Genomic DNA, 8986 nt, shown 5'->3' on the forward strand with positions numbered 1-8986 from the left:
AAATCTGACACAAGAGGCGGAGACTCTTGATCATCGTCAATCACTTTATTGAGGTGCCTCGCGTCGAGACACAATCTCACCTTGCCATCTTCTTTTTTCACTATCCTAAGCGGATTACAAAATTTACTAACGGTCCTTTCAATAACTTGATTCTTTAACATTTGTTCTATTTCTTTAGCTACAGCCGAACGCAAATGATGAGGAACGGGATAATTGAAACGAATTTTAGGATTATCACAATTTAGTCGAATTCGATGCTCATATCCACGGGCACAACCCGGTTTATCCGAAAACAATGACTGATATTCATTCAAGAGATTCGATAGATTCTGTCTATCCTCGTCTTCCAACGATAAAAGTTTACACGCGGATGAGAGGGAAACCACAGTAGAATCGGTAATATTCACGGAACAACCATCGAGATTAAGATTCGTTTTTGGAGTTTTTTCTTCGACATTCTCCAGTTCTAATGAATTTTCGTTTCCCCCTTTTTCGAGGTTCCCTACTACTTCATTATTTACCTGATTGTTATGATTTTCACTATCATTTGAATCTTCTATACTGATTATATATATGTGTGTTTTTTCTTTTTCTCGTGAACACACCAGAGCCTCTGGCGCTCCCCTGTCAAATATCGCGGTCGTCTTAGACAAACAAACTCCTCGAACCTCGATATTTATAGATTTATAATTGATAATCACGTCATTTCGCGACATCCAGTCATGACCGAGTATTACGTCCGATGTTAGAAAAGGGATTACTAAAAATAGAGTTCTAATCACGAAATTTTCTATTTTTAGTGGGACGTAAACTTGTCGCTTTATAACTGTCACCTTTTTTTGTATAGCAGTCGAAACAACTATATTCGAGACAGGCAACTCTTCAACTTTATGTTTTTTTATCAATTCGCGGTACAGCTTTTCGGAAATCGCTGTGATCTGACTTCCTGTATCAAACATAACCATGACATTCGTTTCAAAAATTGTTGTTCGAGCGTGTGGGCTCTTAGCAATGGGAGTTCCCTTTTTACACGTATATTCCATTCCTTTTTCTATTCCGGAATCTAAATCCTCTATAAAATCATAATGCTCTTGGCACGATGTCGGACCGGTATACATCGCACCCATATTCAGTTTAAAGAATTTAAATTGTGGAAATTCGTATTTCGATTTGCGTGATTGATTTCGCTTTGGGATGGTGGGGGAAAGCGGGTATCTGGCATCGCGAAACTATTTCCATGATTATATTGCTGGTTTACACTTTGCGAAACGTTATAGCGACTCATCTGTTTACGGCCTCGACGACTAAATCTTTCTTGTTTTGATTCTCTTTCCGCTAATCCGTTCGAATGATTATTCGTACTCAAGCTGTTTACTTTAACCCCGTTATTTCTGGGATAATAATTGTTACCTGATTTCTTACTTTCTCTCTCTCGCTCGATTCGAATAACATCGAGATTTCCTAACGTCTGGCCTATTATATTTGTATCCGCAAAATTGAGCGTCGATAACGTTTCTTTCACCCAAGGAGCAAATTGTTGAACAATATTGTAATTGACTTCGAACTCCGAGAGTTTTGGAGTAAAATAACGAGCTTCAGCCAATTGTTCGTAAAAATAGGCTTGTAACGATTTAGCGTTACTGTCGCACCGTTTCTCTAGCCAATTCTTTTTGAATCGAACACAAATGGGGATCGAATAGAATTCTGCCAAAAATTGATCTTTAAATTCTTGAAAATCTTTAAACTGTTCTTTTAGCCTGTACCACGAATTTGCCTTCCCCTCAAGAGCGTGCTCCATCACTACCAATTTTCCCTGTTCTGATACATTTTTTATTTTGAAAAACTTTTCCACCTCTTCTAAGAATTTTACAGGATGAGTCTCTATTTCATTGTTAAATTTCGGAATCGGCATATCAATCTTAATACCCTTCACGCTACTCACGATCGTGGTGAGGTCCTCCGTGACATTTCGTGCGTCCTCGGAATTTTGCTCTCCATTTACGACGCACGTCGTTTGTTGTTGTCGTTTTTTCTGCGCTTCGAGACTTGCTTTAATTTGCTCCAATCTTGCCCTCTCTTCGTTTATTTTCTGCCACTCTGCCGCTATCGCGTTTGCCTGAGACGTACCGCTCTCTCTCTCTCGATCGTCGTCCCGAGTGAGCACCATTTTTCTCTTATTAACTGTAAAATTTAAACTTTCAAATTTTCGCTTTATTGGTCGACCCGATTTCGTTATATACGTTTGGTCGCTTCTTTCTTCCATTAACTAGACTAGTTATTTAAACAAAAAAAAATGGTATATCCACACATCATATATATAATTGCGACAATGAACGAGATACTCTCGAATTTTATCATCACTCGTCAAACGTAACCTTCACACATAACGATCACAAAATTTCATGTCATTTGGTCAAAGTATAATTTCTGTAGAAATTCACTCTACTATTTATGAAGCGTTCATGCCTCTTTGTTGGGCGCCAATTGTAAGATACGTGTTTATTTTATTATTATTGGTAAGAAAAATATAAACCATGACAATCATTCATACAACCGCATACTCTACGCACTCACACCCACTCACTCGAAAATATATTTTTTCTTTTTTGCAAACTAATGTCCTATTGACTAAAGACGGATAACAGAAGTTGCTTATCTCGTTTTTTGTGGTGTTCATGCTCGTCCCACGTTGGCTCTTCGACTCCGGGAACCTCAGGAGAATTATTTCGATGAAAATACAACGGCTTTGGACGATTTTCCTCGATGTCGATTGAAATTTCTCTCTTTCTGGCGAAGATGAAGGCTTTGGGGCGGCCAGACCCAAGTAAATCCCGTCACGTTGAAAAAGAGATGACTTTTCAGGAGAGTCAAGCCAGTAGAGAGAGATGAATTTTCAGGAGAGTCCAACCAGTTGCGGTCCTTTCGACGGTCCCGGAGCGAGAGAGCGAGCATAGATTAATTGACAGACAGCTGGGAGCGAGCTCTCCCCACTCTTGTCGTCCATGACACGAACGTTACACGCATATCGATCACCGAAAGATCGAGCCCGAGAGTTTCGGAAACGGCGCGAGATTCGACATATTTTAAATCTCACAAATTATAAAAAAATAAATAGTAGAAGATCCATGTTCTTAAAGGTATTTCAACTGTTCCTTTTTTTAATGACCTTACAAATCTCTGTATATTTTTTCAGAAGTTTGTGTCATATTCGTTGCTGGAAATAAATAGGAAATTTAACGATTTTTTTTTCTGAATATCTTGAAGCTCGAAAATGCGGGAATCGAGATTTTCGCAGAGAATAGTAAAAGCCTCGATCGTTTTGGGTGTTTCGTTGAACAAGCGCGTGTGGCAACTTTTCCACGAAATTTTTGCCTTAGCCTCAGCAATCTGAGCCTGGAGCAAAAGATTTTCCGCATATTTTATGTTCAATTCTCGTGTTTCAATGTATTTCAAACGACGCCATTGACACAGAAGATCTGCACAAGTTAAAAGGTCATGCACGGTAATATTCCGTGCAAATCTCGCTGGCTGGATCATTTCAACGCATCAAATCACTTTCATTACTCTTCAGGAAGCTGTTTTTCATAGCCGAATTAACCGATTTTGAAATTTCCTCCCCATTTCACGTAACTAAAAAGGAAAAAACCCTTGGGAAAAAAAGGTTGGGACAAGTACATTGATGGTCCCTTGTTTCTGGATGACATAGAAAAAAAATTCAGAACCACGAAAAAAATTCTATAGAGATAATAAACGAAAAATTGTTAAGTTCAAAAAAATTCAACAATAAAAAACAATCGAAAAAAATTCTGTAAAGAAAAATAAAATTTTTCAAAAAAATTCATAAATATTGAACACATTGAAAAATGTACTATCCAAGTTACATGCAGTATAAAAATGTCTGATATCAATTGGAGGCCAAGTTTTTATTAATAATTCGGAATATTTATCCAACAAATTGGAAACTTTAATGAAATTCATGATAATTATTTTCACGAGAAAAGTTAATGGAAAAAAAGTCATAACGGAAGTTACGTGCAGTACTAAAATGTATTATATCAATTCGAGGTCAAATATTTATCAGTTATTCGAAACATAATCTCCGGCGACAAATGAGCGTTGAGAATCCTTGTCGGGCTCACAACGTTTTATCAAAATTACTAAAAAATTAATGGAAATAAAATCATTAAAAATTCACATGAAAGTCATTCATTACTTCAACAAGGTACACACATTAAAGAATCGATTCCCCTCCGACTTTCAGGATCCCCTGGTATTATTCACAACATTCAACTTCGATTGGATCGGTACAAATTATGTTCAAATACGTCTTAAACGTACTTGTCCGGCCCATCACTTTTTATTCAAATTGCTCATTCGAAAACAAATCAGGGCTGTTCTATAATGACAAATATAATAAAATGGATAAAAATAAAAATAAGATCTCCAATTAATTTGAACTTGATTGTTCGCAAGTTCGTATAGCAATATCCACTTCTCATTTTCTTCAGTGAACCAATGAAAATGAGAAATAATCAGGCGCATTACTAGAAATTTTCGAACCTACTCAGCCATGCAATGTTTTTTTTCTATAGTCACGTACACATTTTGATAAATATCACTAGTCGAGTACGACACGTGGATTCCTGGAATTTGGAGAAAAATGATTTTGTTGTGAATTATGACTCCATATAATATAAATAGATTAATCAACTTCATCTTTCATTTTCGTTTCATTTTGACAAGAGCGATTCGAAGGAAAATTATTTTCTCGGGAATTACTGTTCCTTAATATTAACACATGCATTAACTTCGTTTTTGATTTGTTTTCGAATGAGCAATTTGAATAAAAAATGATGGGCCGGACAAGTACGTTTAAGACGTATTTGAACATAATTTGTACCGATCCAATCGAAGTTGAATGTTGTGAATAATACCAGGGGATCCTGAAAGTCGGAGGGGAATCGATTCTTTAAAGTGTGTACCTTGTTGAAGTAACGAATGACTTTCATGTGAATTTTTAATGATTTTATTTCCATTAATTTTTTAGTAATTTTGATAAAACGTTGTGAGCCCGACAAGGATTCTCAACGCTCATTTGTCGCCGGAGATTATATTTCGAATAACTGATAAATACTTGACCTCGAATTGATATAATACATTTTAGTACTGCACGTAACTTCCGTTATGACTTTTTTTTCATTAACTTTTTTCTTGAAAATAATTATCATGAGTTTCAATTAAAGTTTCCGATTTGTTCAATAAATATTCCAAATTATCAATAAAAACTTGGCCTCTAATTGATATCAGACATTTTTATCAACAAAAATTAAAAACAATCGAAAAAAATTCTATAAAGAAAAACTAAAAAATTTTCAAACAAAATCATAAATATTAAACAAATTGAAAAATGTACTATCCAAGTTACATGCAATATAAAAATGTATGATATCAATTGAAGGCCAAGTTTTTATTGATCATTTGGAATATTTACCCAACAAATCAGAAACTTTGATTGAAAAAATGACGTTTTATGAATAGCAGTCACTAATCATTCATAATAATTATTTTCGAGGAAAAACAAGCTCATGAAGCAAAATTTATAAATAAAGTTACGTGCAGTACTAAAATTGATTATTCGATTTTCGATTGATTCGAGGCCAAGTATTTATCAGTAATTCGAAATATAATCTCCAGCAACAAATAAGTGTTGACTTCATTCAACTTCGATTGGATCGGTACAAATTATGTTCAAATAAGTCTTAAACGTACTTGTCCAGCCCATCACTTTTTATTCGAATAAATAAACAATTTTAATGGAAAGTGATGGGCCGGACAAGTACTTTTAACTCATATTTAAACATAATTTGTAACGATCCAATCGACGTCGAATATTGTGAATAATATCAGAAGCTCCTGAAAGTCTGAAAAGAATCGATTTTCTTATAAGTCTCTGCCACCATAGAGCAAGAAATGATTAGCTTGCATGTGATATTTTTGGATTTAAAAGCTTCTTAGAACAATTCCATAATGTTGAACTTTGGAGTTACTAATAAAATACTTGTCCACCGATTGATATCACAAATTTTAGTGCTGCATGTAATTCAAGTGGTAACTTTATTCAATTCATTAGAAAATACTTGCCCTCGAATTGATATGATAAATTTTAATGCTGCACGTAAATTAGATGGATTTTTTTTCAATTGATAAAAATGTATGATATCAATTGAAGGCCAAGTTTTTATTGATCATTTGGAATATTTACCCAACAAATCAGAAACTTTGATTGAAAAAATGACGTTTTATGAATAGGAGTCACTAATCATTCATAATAATTATTTTCGAGGAAAAACAAGCTCATGAAGCAAAATTTATAAATAAAGTTACGTGCAGTACTAAAATTGATTATTCGATTTTCGATTGATTCGAGGCCAAGTATTTATCAGTAATTCGAAATATAATCTCCAGCAACAAATAAGTGTTGACTTCATTCAACTTCGATTGGATCGGTCCAAATTATGTTCAAATAAGTCTTAAACGTACTTGTCCAGCCCATCACTTTTTATTCGAATTGCTCATTCGAAAAAAAAAATCAGGGCTCTTCTATGATCACAAATATAATAAAATTTATAGAAATAAAAAGAACATCTCCAAGTAATTTGAACTTGACTGTTCTCAAGTTCGTATTGCAATAATAGCAATTTCCACTTCACATTCCCTTCAGTGAACACATACCATTCGGTAGGACCCAATGAAAATGATAAAAAATAAGTCTCATTACAAGAAATTTTTGAATCTACTCAGCATTGTGATGTTTTTTTTTCGATAGTCACGCACACATTTTGATAAATATCACGAGTCAAGTATGACACGTGCGATTCCTGGAATTCCTGGAGAAAAATGATTCTGTTGTGAATGATAAGACCATATAATATAAATAGATTGATCAATTTCGTCTTTGATTTTAATTTCATTTCAACAAGAGCGATTCCTATAATTCGAAGGAAAATTATTTTTTCGGCAATTACTGTTCCTTAATATTAACATATGGATTAACTTCGTTTTTGATTTTTTTTTTTGGAATGAGCAATTCGAATAAAAAGTGATGGGCTGGACAAGTCCGTTTAAGACTTATTTGAACATAATTTGTACCGATCCAATCGAAGTTGAATGTTGTGAATAACACCAGGCGATCCTGAAAGTTGGAGGGGAATCGATTTTTCAAAGTCTGTACCTTCTTGAATTAACGAATGACTTTCATGTGAGTTTTTACCGATTTTCATATGTTCTGGTTAAAAAAAAAGGTTGCCATCGTTCTTATTATTCAAAAGGAAGATTCTGCAATTTTTTATTTCTATTAATTTTTTAGTAATTTCAATGAAACGTTCTGGGCCCGATGAGGATTCTCAACACTTATTTGTTGCTGGAGATTATATTTCGAATTACTGATAAATACTTGGCCTCGAATCAATCGAAAATCGAATAATCAATTTTAGTACTGCACGTAACTTTATTTATAAATTTTGCTTCATGAGCTTGTTTTTCCTCGAAAATAATTATTATGAATGATTAGTGACTCCTATTCATAAAACGTCATTTTTTCAATCAAAGTTTCTGATTTGTTGGGTAAATATTCCAAAACCCATAAAAAAAACTTTAAACAAAATTTTTTTTTAATTGTAAAAAAAATTATTTCATAAAAAAAAATACAGAACAATTCGAAAAAAATTTTACAAATCTTGAAAAAACGTTATATTAAAAAAAAACTAATCTGCATCTATTTTTTAAAGTGTCAAAAGAATCAAATAACAAGTAAAAAATAATAAACCGAAAAATCGCCCTTGAAATCATTTTGGAAACCGATGCCTCATTCTTCTTATTTGATTCGAACAGCTAAATCAATTGAAAAAAATTCCATCTAATTTACGTGCAACATTAAAATTTATTATATCAATTCGAGGCCAAGTATTTTCTAATGAATTGAAAAAAGTTACCATTTGAATTACGTGCAGCACTAAAATTTATGATATCAATCGGTGGACAAGTATTTTATTAGTAACTCCAAATTTTGACATTATTGAATTGTTCTAAGAAGCTTTCAAATCCAAAAGAATCACATGCAAGCTAGTCATTTCTTACTCTATGGTGGTAGAGACTTATAAGAAAATCGATTCTTCTCAGACTTTCAGGATCCTCTGGTATTTTTCACAAAATTCAACGTCGATTGGATCGATACAAATTATGTTTAAATAAAAGTACTTGTCCGGCCCATCACTATCCATTCAATAAAAAATCAATCATAAAAAACGAAATTGTACGGCAGAATCTGGTCAAAAATTTATTGAAATGCGATTCATTATTAGTTTAATATTCTTAATAATAGTATAGGTTAGTTCTTATTCCGAAATGAATTCGTTCGCTGGAAGAATAAGTGGGAAGTAAAATTTGCCATCATTGAATATAAACTGGAGAGTTATTTTGGAAGCTTGAACTATTATGTATAATTTTTTTCATTTATCGATGCACAATAATATCCCTTGTATATTGCGGAACAATTTGTTTACGTTTTGTATTAAATTAGTGCAATTAAGTAAAAATTACTTGAAGATAATTCTCTCAATTCCCTCTGCATGAATACTTGTGATCCATCAGTTCTAGACAAGCCCTGATTTTTATTTGGATAGACAATTTAAACGGAAAGTCATGGGCCGGACAAGTACTTTTATTTAAACATAATTTGTATCGATCCAATCGACGTTGAATTTTGTGAAAAATACCAGAGGATCCTGAAAGTCTGAGAAGAATCGATTTTCTTATAAGTCTCTACCACCATAGAGTAAGAAATGACTAGCTTGCATGTGATTCTTTTGGATTTGAAAGCTTCTTAGAACAATTCAATAATGTCAAAATTTGGAGTTACTAATAAAATACTTGTCCACCGATTGATATCATAAATTTTAGTGCTGCACGTAATTCAAATGGTAACTTT

Source organism: Venturia canescens, chromosome 6 (genome assembly GCF_019457755.1).
Source record: "Venturia canescens isolate UGA chromosome 6, ASM1945775v1, whole genome shotgun sequence".
NCBI classification, from domain to species: Eukaryota; Metazoa; Arthropoda; class Insecta; order Hymenoptera; family Ichneumonidae; genus Venturia; species Venturia canescens.